The 17,577-nt window shown below is 34.2% G+C and overlaps 1 non-coding gene across 1 annotated transcript; it reads left to right on the forward strand.

Annotated features, from left to right (window-relative positions):
• Positions 1-2,612: 2,612 nt before the first annotated feature.
• Positions 2,613-2,719, forward strand: LOC114164915. Its single transcript, XR_003599650.1, has one exon. It is a non-coding gene; the product is annotated as a small nucleolar RNA R71 (small nucleolar RNA).
• Positions 2,720-17,577: the final 14,858 nt, after the last annotated feature.

The following is a 17,577-nucleotide window of genomic DNA, read 5'->3' on the forward strand; positions in this document are numbered from 1 at the left end:
GGAGTTTTAAGAAATCTCAGAATTTGCACTTTTCAAAATTTTGTTCACTTTCACTCAGCCATTTCATGATCCTATCAGTCCAATTAACTCATAAACACACACCAAACCATACTTCAATCAATCCTCCATCATTCCAAAAGGTTTCACAACATTAAACTAAAAATCAAGCTATCAAACTCAAATTTCACAATTTGGCCAAAACAAGGCAATTTTTAGCATTTGATGATCTCAATTCTGGCACCAAAAGTCATTCCCATGCTTAAAATACCAGTTTTGTTTGAAAACACCAAAAGTGCATGGTTTGCCTTATTGAGATGATTGGATGCTAAAAACTCACATTTTTACACACAAACATAGAACTATAAACACAACACATAATTACATACACAAACATTTAAACACAAACATAGATGAACTTGAAGTGCAAAAACATAATTAAAACACTGGTTGCCTTCTAGGAAGCGCTTGTTTAACGTCACGAGCCTAACGCCTGTTTCATTTAAGGTTCCTCCAGTTGAATGATTGTGGCGAGCCTATCAATCTCACCGACAAGATAGGGCTTCAACCGTTGCCCATTTACAACCCAGCTTCTTTGTGATTCAAGATCCTCTAGCTCAATGGCCCCATACGGTTTCACATCTTTGACAAGAAATGGTCCTGACCACTTTGATTTTAGCTTTCCAGGGAATAATCTCAACCTGGAATTGGACAATAACACTGATTGGCCAGGATAAAATTCTCTTTTGAGATTTTTTCTTGTCATGATAAGCTTTCATCTTTCCCTTGTAGAGCTTAGAGGACTCATAAGCGCTGAGTCTCATTTCCTCCAATTCTTGCAGCTGTAATTTTCTCTTTTCTCTTGTTGCCTTATCATCATGAACACCAACTAAAGTTTTTTCTAAAGGGTTTGCTTTTGTCACTTGCTTCCTAGCTGATAAAAAAGTTTCATCTATCACATCCACTTTGAAACATTGTTGTTTGTCTTTAATGTGTTGCATTGCCTCGAATACATTAAAGTTGACTTCATCATCCTGCACTCTGACCTTCAGTTTGCCATCATCAACATCAATAATGACCTTAGCTGTTTTCATGAAAGGTCTTCCCAGTATCTGAGGGACTTCAATGTCTTCCTCAATATCCATCACAACAAAATCGACTAGAAATATGAATTTGTCAACTTTAACTAAGACATCCTCTGCCACTCCATATGGATACTTCAAAGATCTGTCAGCTAATTGTAATGTCATCCTTGTAGGCTTTACTTCCAGATCTCCTATTCTTTGTAGCATAAACAGAGGCATCAAATTTATACTTGCACCCAAGTCGAGCAATGCTTTATCTACTGGCAATGTTCCAATTGTGACTGAAGCTTTTAGGGTCCTTTGACTTCTGAGGTAAAGAGTTTTGTATGATGGCACTACACCTTGCTTCAAGCTCCACTGTTTCTTCATAAAATTTTCTTTTCTTTGTTAGGAGCTCTTTCATGAATTTTGCATAAGTTGGCATCTGCTCCATAGCATCCAAAAAAGGAATATTAATCTGCAGTTGCTTGAAAATGTCCATGAATCTTGCAAACTGCCTTTCCTTGTCTTTTTTGGAAGGAGTTTGAGGGTATGGTAGGCTCTTCAACTAAGGTACCTGTTTCTCACCCTTCACCCTCTTTTTCTCCTTATTTTTATTTTTTTTCTTCTTTTTCTTCTCTTTTATTTACAAACTCTCTTTTATTTTATTCTTCCTTTCCCTCACACTCATTTTCTTCTTTCTCTATCTCATTTTTCTCCAACACCTCCTCCTCTACAACCAGGTTGTCTCCAATCCCTTTTCCCACAATTTTACCACTCCTGGTAGTAATTGAATTACAATGCTCCTTCGGATTAGTTTGTGTGTTGGCTAAAAATTGACCTGCCTGTTGATCTGATAACTGTTTCGCCAACTGTCCAACCTGTATTTCAAAATTTCTAATTGAAGCTTCTGTATTTTTCTGATTGGTCAAAGAATCTTGCATAAACTTTTCTAGAGTATCCTCCAGTTTAGTTGTTCTGTCATGCACCGAAGGATAATGTTGTTGCTGCTGTTGATAAGGAGGTTGTCGGTTTGAAGGACCAGCATCTAGCTTCCATCCAAAATTCTGATTTGGATTGTTTCTCCACCCCTGTGAAAAGTTATTATTGTTGGAGAAATTTCCTGGTGTTCCTTGGTTACTCACATATTGAACTTCTCCTTGTGAGCTACTCTGATAAGAACAATGACCATTTGGATGATCACCTCCACAGAAGTCACATCATATGGGTTGTTGACTGGGAGAAGATTGCACAACTTGCAACTGCTCGGGTAATTTAGACATTTGCTTTGTCAATGCTTCAATACGTTGAGTCAGAATTTTATTTTGAGCTAAGATCGCATCTGTAGTACTAAGATCAAACACTCCTTTCCTCTAAACAGTTTGCCTATTATGCTGAGCTTGATGATCTGTGGATGCTAATGCCTCAATGATTCTTGTTGCTTGCTCCGCATCTACACTCATCATTGTTCCACCTGCTGCTGCATCTAATATCATCTTGGTATCAAGCCTCAGACCGTTACAGAATATGTTCAGCTGAGCAATATCTTCAAATCCGTGATTTGGGCATTTCCTCAATAAAGAATTGAATCGCTCCTAAGCTTCATAGAATGGCTCATCTGGTCCTTGCCTAAACGTCGAAATATCAGCTTTGGCTTTGATGTAGCGAGATGGTGGAAAGAATCTGTTCAAGAATTTCTCCTCAACATCCTTCCAGCTGTTCAAACTCTGGTTTGGATGTGACTTAAGCCATTCATTTGCTTTACCTGCCAAAGAAAAAGGAAACAAACGCATGTATACATGCTCAAGATCTCCTTCTTGAAAGCCCATGGTTCCTATCAATTCATAGAATGTAGAGAGATGAGTATATGGATCTTCATTATCCATTCAAATGAATTGATGAGAACTAATTATACTAAGGAAAGCTGGCTTCATCTCCAAAGTTTTGGTGGTGGGTGGTATTGCTATGCTAGAAAAATATCTTGGCCCTTGTTGCATAGCATAGTCTCCAAGTGTCTTTCTGGTTGGAGCTGGTCTTTGATTCTCCATGTTTTCTGATTGAGGTGTGATGGAAGTACTGGAAGATTCTTCCCTTGTCTTTTCTTGCTTCTTTCTGTTTTTGCCTCTGTTTCTTCTCACTGTCTTTTTTATCTCCGGGTCAAATGCTAATCGAACTTCAGGAACCTGGCCTCTTAAGAGCATAAATCAAACAACTCAAGTAAGGATTAGTACAAAGGAGAAAATTAAATAAACTATCTAATTAAGAAAAATATACACAGAGCTAGATGAGATAACTAAAAATTTCAAAAGAACACCGTTCCCCGGCAACGGCGCCAAAATTACTTGTTGGTCTCTTGGCAAGCGTACCAAAACTCAACTACAATATAATGATTTTTTAATAAGAGTGTCGAACCCACGAGGAACGGAATCACTTGAAATAAATAATTATCTCGATCAACATATATATACAGAAATTTTAATTTGATAGATCATTGGTATTTAAACTAATTTGCATAAACAGAATACAGTAAAAGCAGAAAATTAGATAAAAGATTCAGTAAAAGAAACTGGGATTGAATTTCATCTATCTCCCTTGTCTGTAATCTGGATGAATATAATACATAACATCTGAGAATACCAATATTGATGCACACTCAAAAATCATTTATACCGATCCCTCGCATTTAAAATTCATAAGATTAGTTCCCTGAATATTGATTCCTCACATATTCAACAAACTATCCAGCATTACGGTCGAGTGTTAAAAGCAATTGATATATTGAGATCTATTCCTAGCATCACAGTATATCAAGTATCATTGTTCAAATCAGATTTTTAGAAATACTTTCCAATCAGATCTAAAAATCAAAATCAAAATATCTATTGATCAGATAGAATCAAGCATTAAGAGTAGAACAATAATACCAATATTGAGTAAAACAGAAATGTTATATATAAATATCACCATGTTACATCCAAGTTTGAGTAGATTACATTCAACCCCAAAGGAGAAGATTATCCACTCATGGTAGCTATCAAATCCTAAGAACTAAAGAAGAAGAAGAAGAAATATGATCTGTGTTTGCTTGTGGTCACAGCTCTGCAGCAAGGATCAGTTCTTCTCCAAAATCTCCAACTCCCTGCAGTTATGAACTTCCACAATATATATACAACACAAACTCTCACTTGGGCTAATGAATCTCGCTTGGGCGAGATAGAGTACTTCAGCATGAAGAAAGGGTCTCGCTTAGGCGACCCAATTCTAGCTTGAGCGAGAATCAAAAAAACTACAGAGGCCCCTTCACGAAATCTCGCTTAAGCGAGATTGGCAGCTTCAAATCTCGCTTGGGTGAGAGTGGCGACAAAAGATGATCTCCATTGCACAAGCTCTCGCTTAGGCGAGATCCTTCGTCGCTTAGGCGAGATTGGCGGCCCAAGCGAGAGCTTGGGCAAGATTGCTTTGGTTTGAGCGACCTTGTAGTGTTTCTCTTCTGTTTCTTCATTTCTCCTTTCATTCTTCTTGTTTTCTTTCCTCCTTCTACTATAATTTACCTGAAAATTACACAAAATAGGGATCAAGTGAATTCTTTAAGTCAAAACTTGGAAACATGTGATTGAAACTCATTCTTTTCTAGATTTAGGGAGAATCAATATGAAATGAACGCAAATTAAAAGCATAAGTGCCAAACTTGGCTATGAATCTTTATTGAATAGGCTATATGACATAGGTTAGATGTCTTGTGTGCCTTAGTGTGTCTCTTTTAATCTGTTAAAATAGGTTTTAACAAGTTAAAAGGCTTGTTGTATATAGTTTTTGGTATGAATGCATTCAATCAGTTGAATTATTTTTCAATCGACTGATTTCACTTAAGTCAGGTGAAATCTGCTGACTGTACTGAAAATTCAATCGACTGTTTTCACTTAAACCAAAACTATATAAGTTGTGTTTTCGCGAGCAGAGGTACGAATCTGAGTTTTTCTGAACGAAATCATGTCATTCATCTCTGGGAAGCGTTCTCTCTCTACAATACAAAGTTGCAACTCGTGTTTGAAGATCTTGGTTGATCTTGGAGCATTTTGGCTTGTGAGTAGCTTGAAGAACACATGTATGGTGTGCTAGGGACAACCACCATCAGGTTTGGACGTTCTTATGCCTCTGGATGGTTTGCCTGATGTGATTTCAGGTCTGCAAGTGTGATTCTTGTAGGTTGTAGTTCTAGATTTTTGTGTGAGTCAAAAATCTTGTGTGCTTTGTGTTCAAAAGTGTAATCTTGGTGTTTGATTTGTAAAACTTTTGAATATAGTGGAAACCAGGCTTAGGTTGTCCTGGAAAACTGGATGTAGCTCTGTGATTGAGTGAACCAGTGTAAAAACAGCTGTGCAATCTTCTTTCCCTCATCTCTATCTCTTTGAAACTCTTTAAAAACTCAAGAAAACCAAGCAATTTGATCTTTGGTGTGATTTAATGTGTTCTTGTGTAATCTGAGGCTTTATACTTGTTATAAATATTGATTGGAACATGTCTTGTATATAAAAGATTGTTGTTTGAGTTAAATTCGAAAATTCTGCATTCTGCATAATTCTCCAGTATTTTAGCTGACTGAATTGCCTTTATAATCGACTGTTTCATAGCATCAAGAACAATTTAGTCTGCTATTTTATATTTTAATCGACTGAAAGTGTATTGGTCTGCTGCATTTACATCCAAACTTTCCAGTCCGTTAGATTCAATTGAAAAGAGATTTAAGCTTTCGAAAAAGTTTTATAAAGCCAATTCAACCCCCCCCCCCTTCTTGGCTAAACTCACCATTTCAAAACTAACAATGAGAACTGCTAAGAACAGGGGGAGAAAATTTTGGGGATGCTTAAAGTTCAAGGTATGAGATATGGAAATGAATTTAGTTCTGTTTTTTGGTGGATGTTGTTTTTGTATTTTGGTTTTGGAAAACCTAATTTTGCAATTGGGGGTTTTTTGTTTCGTTGGACAGGGCGGAACTTAAGAAGTTGTTGGCTGCAACTTTTTTTCATGGTGCAGCGAAAATGTAATTGAAGAAAAATGTGGTCCTAGTACGAAGAATGATGATGATAGTGATGACACTGCGACAAAGAATGTAGAAAGGGATGGGGAAAGCAAATTAATAAATATCGAGAAATGTATTATGAGTTTGGAAAAATGGGTCAAAGTGTTGTTTGTAATGGTTTGTTTGTTGTATGTGTTAAACATATTCCTTTTCACAATGAAGTAAATCTGTTGATGTAATGATTCGAAATGAATGTGAAAGTTTCAGCATTGTGTTTGGAATATATTATACCTGATGATGTAATGATTCACAATATATGGAATCGAAATATTGGAATATAATGTGTTGACCCATGATATGAAGTGAACCTAATTGAAAAGGAAATCATACCAAATGTGATATAAAACATTAATCTGGACATAGTCTATTGAATCACACAGATTATAATGCTTCAACATATAGTAGAATTATTGCACATAGTATACTGAGTCAAAGTAAGAAATGTTAATTTATATCCACTGTCAAAGTTGATCACGGCCAAAGCAGAAATTGTTCAAAAGACATTAAAGTGGATTGCCCCAGAAATTGTTCAAAATACATTAAAGTGGATTGCCCAAAAAGACTATGTCTATTCCTATCAAACACCCAAAAAGACTACATAACTACGAGTCTTAAATTAACAAAAGTTTCAACAGCAGCTACAAAGCATATTGAAATCTGTTTAATAAAAATGATCAGGGCTTCCAAACACGTCCCCTTCTAGCCTGGAGTTTATTCCTCATTGGTTGGACAAATTGGTTGCTTGATGCACGTTGAGATTGACCTTGAGATGGTTGGGACTGATTGGCTGCAGGACCAGTTTGCTGTGATGGGGCTGATGCTGCTGCTGGACCAGTGTGCTGTGATGGGGCTGATGCTGCTACTGGACTAGTTTGCTGTGATGGGTCTGATGTTGCTGATGGGTCTGATGCTGCTGATGGGCCTGATGCTCTTGCTGGGCCAGATTGTTGTGCTGGGCCAGTTTGTTGTGATGGGCCAGTTTGCTGTGTTGGGTGATGTTGTTGTGATGGGTCAGTTTGTTGTGCTGGGTGTTGTTGTTGTGATGGACCTGATGTTGTTGCTGGCACAATTGATTGACTTGGTGGTGGCACAAGTTTTTTAGGACAAGCAGTTCTGTTGTGACCAATTTCCCTGCACACAACACATCTTTTGCGAATTCCTCCTTTTCGTAATGTGGTGTCATCTTTTTTCAGCTCCCAAGGTTCCAATCTTCTTTTCTTTTTAGGTCTTCCAAGCATAATTCTTTTGGTTGGGGGCAGGACATCTGAATATGCAGTAGCTTCCCACACCTCTTGACCATTAATAGGGTAAACTACTGAATTATACGTCTCCTCATAGGTTGACTTCCTGAACCAATGGGCTATGAAATCCTCTCCTTTCAGATTCAAAAATTTCATGGCAGAAAGTGCGTGGCAACAAGGAAGTCCATTTATGCTCCATTTCCTGCATGTGCACTCCATCTTGTCAATATTCACCACAAATTGTTCCCCTAGATTTGAAGCATGCCTCACTTCAAACAACTTCTCAGCTGACCATCTGCGTGTAATACAACAGAAATGTAATCACCAAATCCCAAATATGTTAAAGTTGCTGACATAAATATATATTAACTTCTTACCTTGGTATCCAGTGTCTTGTTAAGCTTGACTCCTTGTTAAGCATGTCAATTTCTGGGACAAACTGAACCTTTAAAAGATTTCACCTTAGATCTATTTGTGCCCCATCTCTTCATGATATAAACACGAATGTCCTCCAGCATCCTTATGATTGGCTTTGTTAGAGTCTTCACTATCACACTGTTGAATGCCTCACACATATTATTAACCAAGGTGTCACACTAGGCTCTTACAATGAATCTAGATCTTGACCAAAACCTAGTATCACATAAAAAAATAATTACTTTTTAATCATGAAATAAATATGATGTAAGAATTCAGGATGTCATACCTTGGAGGAATACCAATCAAGTGTTTAAAGGCGTCTTCATTGACCTCTTTAATGTCCCTCATTATCTTCTCCCAAGCCTGTGGATGTGTCGCTGAAGTAGCCTTCCACATGAGACGTTTTAGATTTTTCCCAGGGAATTGCTTTCTAAAATTAGCATACATGTGCCTAACACAAAATCTCTGGTCTACTCCAGGGAGAAGTTCTTGCATAGTTGGGAGAAGACCCTATGTTAATATATGAAAAACAGACTCTAAAAATAGCATATTGCATGATGTTAAAATACAAATTAATTGAAATAATAAAAGTGAATAACCTTTTGTTGGTCTGATATAAAAGTGCATGATGCACAAACTGAATCCCCACCAAGATCATTAATCAAAAGCTCCAAGAACCACTTCCACGAATCCTTATTTTCCACTTCTACAACAACATATGCTAGAGGTAGAATCTGCTCATTCCCATCTCTTCCAATTGCAATTAATAACTCACCACCATACTTACCTTTGAGAAAGCAGCCATCCAATCCAATGAAAGGTCTGCAACATGTGAAACTATCTTTGCATGCCTTCAAGCATGCATAAAATCTCTTAAATATGACTTCACCTTCTATGTTATCAACATTCACCTTTACTGTAGACCTTGGATTTGTTCTTAGCAACTCGTGTGTATAATCATATATTCTCCTGAATTGTTCTGAAAAACACCCATCCATGTGGTCTCTAGCAATAGCTCTAGCCCGAAAAGCCATGTTTCTAAGACACCTACGTTCCATTTCCTACTAACCTTATCACGAATGTCCATGACCTTCATATTAGGGTTTTCTCTAACTGTCTTTTCCATCTTCTTGCTTAGCCACTTTGCATTCATTAATTTCACATTAAAATCTCTAGAACACGTATGTTGATATATTATTTTTCTAAGTTGCCATGACTTCACTGCACCCATATAACCACAATAAGCATACCATTTGCATTCTCCATTTGCTCCCAAACATTTCACTGAAACCCTCTGATTGTCCTTTTTTAAAAATTTTAAACTTTTTCCATTTGCAAGTGCATAAGTCCTAATTGCTTCAATGAATTCATGTTTCTCTGTGAAATAAGTTCCTATTTCCCATCTATATTCATCCATCTTTTTAGGCATTGAAAATGTAGGAAATGACCCATAACCCTCAATATCATCATTGCCCTCATCAATGTCTGAACCACTAACTAATTCATCTAAATGCCACTCGAAATTTGACCCTCCACCCTCAGTCCTTACTTCATCAAAATCTGTATCAGTTGACTCTTGGGCTGTGTACCAACCTTCTCCACCGGATGTACTTTCCACATTACCATCCCAATCTGAATCACTATGTCCATCACGATTAATGTTAACATCAACAAGACCTTCCTCATTGAATGATTCAGCCTCACCTTCATACCCTCTCTTTGCTACATTTTCTTATACTTCGTGACCTTCAGGATCCTCCACTGCCACTCTATCAGTACCAACATCAACTTCAGCTTCCTTTTCGCCTTCAACTTCATCAACATTCGCATTACCTACCACTACTTTAGCTGCAACATCTTCCTCACCCTCACCACCCTCTTTTTCCAGTACTTCACCTGCACCATGCTCATGACCCTCATTCACACAGTTAACTACATCATTAACCTTAGAAGGACCAACCTCCCCCATACCAACACCCTCTATCATGTTGATTATCTCAGGTTCTATCATTTCGTGAACCACATACAAATGAACGACACCATTTAACCTTGTTAAGTTTGCCATATGAGTGGCCCCTTTATCATCACAAAGGAGCTCCAATCTATCTTCTAACATAGTCCCACCTCCTAAACAATACCACAACTCCTTCAAAGATACGTGTCCTATCTCTTTTAATCCAGCAATAACCTCAAGATATCCCCACGTATCAGGATCATAGAGCCACATGGTTATTTCCCCATCATATTCCAATTTCCCATTACTAATAAAGTGGCCACTATGGTGGACCACCACTTCAAAACGGTCAACAGACATTCTATATCTACACTTGTATACATTGCCCCAAACGAATTCAAATATTACAAATCATACCAACACAGACAACACAGAACCAAGCATTCAAATAGGGGACCACAACATTAAACACATACTACAATGCATATACGGTCACCGATTAAAAAACACATTCCAATAGGGAACCACCAATAAAAAACGATCTCGATGTCGAAAATGGGGGGGACCAGCAAAAGTAAGTCACACAATAAAAGCAATACAACATCATACCCAGCCAACAAAACATCAAAACCCCAATACAAACCCAAAACCCAAAAACGCGAAAAAATCGTACACATATTCAACTACAACAACTCGTACTTACCTTTAGGCTGGTGCTCAAGCACGACCACAACGAACGCTCTAAATCCACCTCTGATTGCACTCGCTCTCACCTCCAATTGCACCCGCTCTCACCTCCGACCACGATCGACCTCACCTTCGTCCACACTCACGGGGTTCGCATTCCCGCACTTCGACTGACTTTCCCAAATCCAATCCCTAATTACATCATTTAGGGTTTCAAGCACAATGAATGTTTTTAATTCTCAGTCCATGCAATCAATGTCCAATACTGAAATATAATACATAAGGCCACGTCAGAAATTCAAAACCAAGTTAACGTTAATAAATTTAACACTGTTAACGATTGCCCTGATTTAATACTCAATTACAAAAATGAGGACGAAATTGAGATCAATTAAAATACGAGAACCAATTTGATATTTCTGAACCAAAACAAAGACCAACGAAATATTTTAACCTAAAAAAATCATACTGCGTAATGTTTTCAATTTTTTTAATATATGTTGATTTCAGTTTTTACTATTTCGAACTTCAAATTGTTTCAACATTAAACATTTTTATTAGACCGAATAAAAAAATAAAAGCGAAAAAATTAATTGTCTTAAAAGACATTATTAATGTATTTTTATTGTCGTTCGGTGAATTTAGGAATATATATTATAAATATATTTATTAGACGAGATTAATGATAGACATTACACACGGTTATAACAAAAAATACTAGATAAAAATAATTTTGTTTAAATTATTAACTTTTTTTCTATTATTGTTTTTCACTTTTAGTTCTATCTTTTTATGATTTTTAACTTTATCATTTAATAAAACAAAATTTAGAAAAATATATTTTACTTTTATTTTTTAAAATAATATTATTTAAAAAATAATCTATATTTTGATAATACCAATTGTTTATACTGTTAAATAAAAAAATGTTATGTAATATTTAAAAAAAAAAATTAGTGTCAACAAAAAGTTAAATTTATCTTTTTTATATTACATTATAATATAGATAGTCTTATCGTTAAATATTTTTCATAGTTTTGGTAAATAAAAATTAAACTGATATTATTTAATAAAAAAACTAGCATTAATCTTATGTACCTATAAATTGCTATAAGGTTTTAAATAATTATATTTGAAAAAAATAAAATAAAATATTGTATTTAATAGTTCATTTTAAAGGTTTAATTTATATATTTGTGATACAAATATCACACTTCTTAAAATTATAAGTTTTCTTGTATATTTTTTGAATTCACTAATTAGACGAGTCTAACAATAAATACTAAGAAAGTCTATCCGTACACGTATAACACAAGTTTGACAATATACAGTGCAAAAATCTGTCCATACATAATATCATTGGCAGAACTTTATGATGACTAAGGGGAGCTATGACTCCTCCAAAAATTTTTTAATTTTATTTTTTATATGTAATTTATATATTTTAAAATTATATATATATATATATATATATATATATAAAGTTTTGAAAAGTTTGTATCATTTACTTATGTATTTTTATTGTTTAAAAAATAAAATAAAAATCAATTTGATGAATGTTCATTAATAAAATGGAATAAGATTTTATCTCTGTATACAAGGTTCTTTTTTAGTAAGTTATCAAGAAAGTATGAAAGTAAAAAAAAGAAAAAGATATAAAGATAATCGGGAAAGAGATGGAAGAACAAAGAAATTGAAGAATTTATTATCACAATATATCTCATAAATCAAGATTAGTATTTTATTATGATTTATGTATTTTAAATTTATGATTATCTTATTCCTATTACAATATTTTCCCAACTTAAGTTTTTTCCAAATTAGTATGAACCCTAATCAAGACTTTAGGAATTCTTTTATGAAATTGACATGAATCTGATTGTAGTTTTCCTCATATTAGTATAATTCTAATTATGAAATTTAGGGATTTTGTATTTTCAATTTAAATTTGTAAAATATTATTAATGTATCTGGGTTGCATTACAAATTTTTTTACACATAATAAATTAGTTGAATAGTCTTAAATTGGAATAGAAATGAAAAATATTAGGAATTGAAAAGTACATCCGTAAATCAATGTAGAAAAATAATTTAAGTAGAGGAAGTGAAAAGTTTATTTGTCTAATTAAAAAATAATTTATATATAACAAATTTAATTTGACACCCCTAAAATTTTTATCCAAGTTCCACCACTGCATAACATATACAAGTCTATTAATACATATTACACGAGTTTGTCAATTCCCTGAGGAGTCTAGCAATAGACATTAAACGAGTATGTACGTAGATTGATTAGATGACTCTATCTATATAAAGGACAACCCTCACGTACATGCCGGAAACAACCCAAGTACATGCCGGAAACAACCCAAGTACATGACTTGGGCTGGCATGGACTTAGACTCATAACAAAATAAAGGCTAAAGTAACAACAAAGCGGCCAACCTAGGACAGTGTGCGGCCAAGGACGATATCTGAAAAGTCAAGAAGTAAACGGATCAGACCGCTCTTGAAGACTTAGTAAAATGGAAGCCCCCGCGTTCAATAGGCCTTAAGGGCCTGGATTAGGGCCCAGGCCCACTCACAGCCCAAGCTGTAACATCCCTGGCTACCCCTCCTCGAGCCCCAGAGGCTGTCAGGTTACTATGAATGAAGAATGTTTTTGATGATGTCTACTGATCTAGGATAAAACATAGCTTGGTCCAGTTAGGATATGCATTAGGCAATTAGCTTCTCTTTATCAATTGTATTTCAGGCCTGCTGTGTAATTCTGCATATGATTAGTTCTTTAACTAATGGATTACCTGTGAGTATTGTACAAAGTAAGTGAAAACATACTCACGATAATCGATTAGGTAAATAGCTAATTGAATTAGTGACAGCAAAAACCTTTGTATAAAAGCTGTTTTGGAATCTGTTTTGGGTCTGAAAAATTTAGGGAGATCACGCAGTCTTCATCTGAGACAGAGCCAACTGAGAGACAGAAAAGCTTCAGAAGATTCTGCAATAACTCAAGTACAGATCCAAGAAGAATTGATGGTTGATTCTACTATGATGGATCTTGCTTGATTCAAGGAGCATCAAGTCAAATCTGCACAACTTAGGTGTTTTCGTTTCTTGTTTTGTTTTCTGTATTTCTGATTACAGTAGCTTCAGTGTTTGAAGTGTGGACCTAGGTGCAATTGTGTGGATGCATTGCTCCTAGGGGAAGTTCTTGATTGTTGAATCAAGTTCTTGGGTTTTGGGGTTAGAATTACATAGGTGTGCTTGTAATTCTTGGAACCTTTCTGTTTAGTGGAATCCTCCTAAGTGTATTACTTAGGAGAAGACTGGATGTAGATTCGCCTTGAATCGAACTAGTATAAATTGTGTGTTTTGATTCCTCTTCTCTCTTTTAATTCTTCTTGATTGATTTAAACAGTCCATTAACCCAAAACTGTGTAATTGATTAATTGAGCTTTAAAACCTAAAGATCTTTCCAAGATTCATCTCAAATTAGTAAAAACACATTAATCAATTCAGATCCCTTTGTGGTTAGGAGTATTAGACAGATCTGATTTTTAACAAACCCATCACCCTTCTCCGTCCATTCATACTGGGTGGGTTGTTGCCAGTGGGAATTGAACCCCCAACCTGACCTTTTAACACCTCTGGCAAACCAGCACAACTGGTAGCATCTGCTGGTTTGGCAAACCAGCACAACTGGTAGCATCTGCTGGTTTGCCAGAGGTGTTAAAGGTCAGGTTGGGGGTTCGATTCTCACTGGCAACAACCCACCCAGTATGAATGGACGGAGAAGGGTGATGGGTTGGGGTGCATTGGGCTGTAGTAACCTGACAGCCTTTGGGGCCCGAGGAGGGGTAGCCAGGGATGTTACAAAAAAGTGCACTTTTTTTTGTAACACCCCCGGATCCTCTTGGGCTTACCAGGCATCCCACCTGCCACCCTCAAACCGGTTGTGTTAGGTCTGCAGCCCAATACACCCCAACCCATCACCCTTCTCCGTCCATTCATACTGGGTGGGTTGTTGCCAGTGGGAATCGAACCCCTAACCTGACCTTTAACACCTCTGGCAAACCAGCAGATGCTACCAGTTGTGCGACCCCAGTAATTAAAGGTACGCATTCATTAATCACTGATTTGATTTGACCTTCTGAGAGCTTTGACTTACTTGAGCTTCAGAGACTCTTCTGCAGGTAACCCCTCCTGGGTTCAAGCTGACATGTATTAACCGGAGAGAGACTAACTGAGGAGATAGCGGACTACATGGTAAGGTGACAATTGTGCCTAACTCATCTTATTTGTTCTCTGCAGGAACACTAGTATTTTGGCACCATACTTTTTTTTACTACCATTTGACACCAACCCTCATAACTATTCACTTTCTCTTTCTTTTAAAAATATAAAAGTTAACTTTTATTAAGACTATTCTACCCTTATAAAAGTTGTCAAAATGGTTGTGAAATGGTGTCAAACAATCTTTTTCCTAAAAAAAAATATTAGACAAGCCATTTCATGCGTTGATTAGACAAGTATAACAAAAAAACATTACACAAGTCTAGGAATACATTAATTAGATTAGTAAAGAAAAAAATATTAGATGAGTCTATCAATGTATTGATTAGATGAGTCTAACAATACACATTAGACAAATTATTCATATATTGATTAGACGACACTAGCAATATACATTAGACAAGTCTTTCTACACACAAATTAGACAAGTATATTAATACACATTAAACAAGTTTATCCATGCACCGATTAGATTAGTATAACAAAAGAACATTAGATGGGTGTAGCAATAAACATTAGGCGAGTCTATCCATATATTGATTAGATGAGTATAGTAAAAAACATTAGATAAGTCCTTTTATACATTGATTATATGAGTCTAAGAATACACATTATAAGTATGTCCGTACATTGATCAAACGAGTCTTGCAACTCACATTAGACGAGTTTCTCCATACATTAATTAGACAAGTCTAGTAATATATATACGTTAGAAAGGTTTGTTCATACATATATTATATGAGTCTATTAATACACATTAGACGACTCTATCTATTCTTTTATTAGATGGGTCTTGTAATATACATTAGATAAATTTGTCCATATACTAATTGGATGAGTTTAACAATACATATAAGATGAGTGTGTCCATATAATGATTAGCGAGTCTAACACCACATATTAGTCGAGATTATCAATGCACCGATTCGACGAGTCTAGTAACACATATTAGACTTGTCTATTCATACATTGAACTATATTTTTAGTGAGTCTACCCTACTTATTTCTATATATTCTTTATATTTTCAGAGAGTCTATTCTATATTTTTACACATACTTTATCTTTTGTATTTATACAAAGTCTATCATTTATATTTTTGTAGATGTGTTAACTTTCTGAACCTGTAAACTATTTTTCACGTTGATTGCATTCAAAAATTAATTATAAAATTAAAAATATGTATTATTTTTTTCACACTTATATCATTTTATTTAAACATACACATAAACACGAAACCATGTGTAGACGCGAGTTGAAAACTAGTTTTAAACTAAAAGATTTACTATCTTTCTCATAATCTTATAAACTTTATTAATCGAGTAAATAAACTTAATTTTCAATAATATATATTTAATAAGCATTATTTTAAATTTATTAAATATTTTTTATGTACGCTTCAGATGAGAAAAAAAAAAAAAAACAGTTCCATAAAAGTCGATTGCCGTTTCGAACAGAAATACTCAAAGGAATTATAAACATTGTCTTTTGACATAAGGCTCTGGAGACCCATTTTATATCAAGAATGGTACTTCAGTATATTTGGTACTTTAAAAGAAGAAAGGTCTATTGAAGGAAGTTTTGCATTTATTTTAGAATTATCGAAGAAAACACACACAAATGATCATATTAAAATAAATTTGACACAAAATTGTGAAAAATAAGAGAAAAAAATCACTAAAAAAATTAATTATTTTAAAAAAAATACATATTTAAAGTATTTTGGAAATATTAATAATACATAATTTTTAGGTATTGACTTTAAAATTTAAATTTTTTTTTTTTAAAAAATTGTAAAAAAATATATTTAAATTGTCTTTAATATCAAATAATAAATAATGTAAAATTATTGAAATTATCAAAACAAAAATATTATTACCAAATTTTAACAGAAAAAATATAAAAAAGAAAACTGTTAATTGGATGAAATTTTGTTGATAAAGTAGCATTTTTGATTAAAAAGAAGTTGAAAAGGGGAAAGTTGTAAAATGATAGAGAAAACAATCACATGAAACGTTGTTGATTGATTGGTATTTGGTTTAGAGTTGGACCAGTCCACATTGATACCGAGATATAGGTGTCCACTAGACCGGTCCACTTCTTGCAGAGATACCTATATATGATGCTGATAAATCACCATTACAATTTTCTGGTTTTTTTATTATTATTATTGAATAGTGTTAATTTAATCTTTTTACAATTTTTACTCTAATTTAAAGATTTTATAATACTTACGTTATTATTGTAGTTGTTAATAAAAACATATGTTTTTAAGATACAAATGATTTTTTATTTTTATAATTCATAATCTATTTTTCTTATGTCATTAAATTTTATAAAACTTAAATCTTGACCTTATAATCAAACATATATGATCTATAAATGAGATGTTACTATATTGGCTTATATTATTAGTAACGAGTTTCCTTAATGTATTTCTTCATAGTAATATTTTACTTTGAGGTTGATTGATCATTATATACATATTCAGAGGAAATCGTGATTGTTTTTGGTTCTGGTAATATACAGATATAAAAGAGTTTAACATTATATATAATGTATTACTGTAATATTTTTACACTATTTATTAACAAAAATAATTAGAAGGACTTTTGACATAACTATTGTAAAAGTTGATATACTTATTATAAATTTATAAATAAAAGTTTTTCATTGAATGACTATAAAACAATACAGACATCTTTTCTCTCTAAAAAGATCTTAATACATTTTAAATTTTAATTTTAAAACCTTATTCATATTAAATCTAGTTTGTAACATGCTACCATTATCTCATCTATCTTTGAAAATACTACAATAACATGCAATTGATTCATTAG

This window comes from Vigna unguiculata, chromosome 9, assembly GCF_004118075.2.
Source record: "Vigna unguiculata cultivar IT97K-499-35 chromosome 9, ASM411807v1, whole genome shotgun sequence".
NCBI classification, from domain to species: Eukaryota; Viridiplantae; Streptophyta; class Magnoliopsida; order Fabales; family Fabaceae; genus Vigna; species Vigna unguiculata.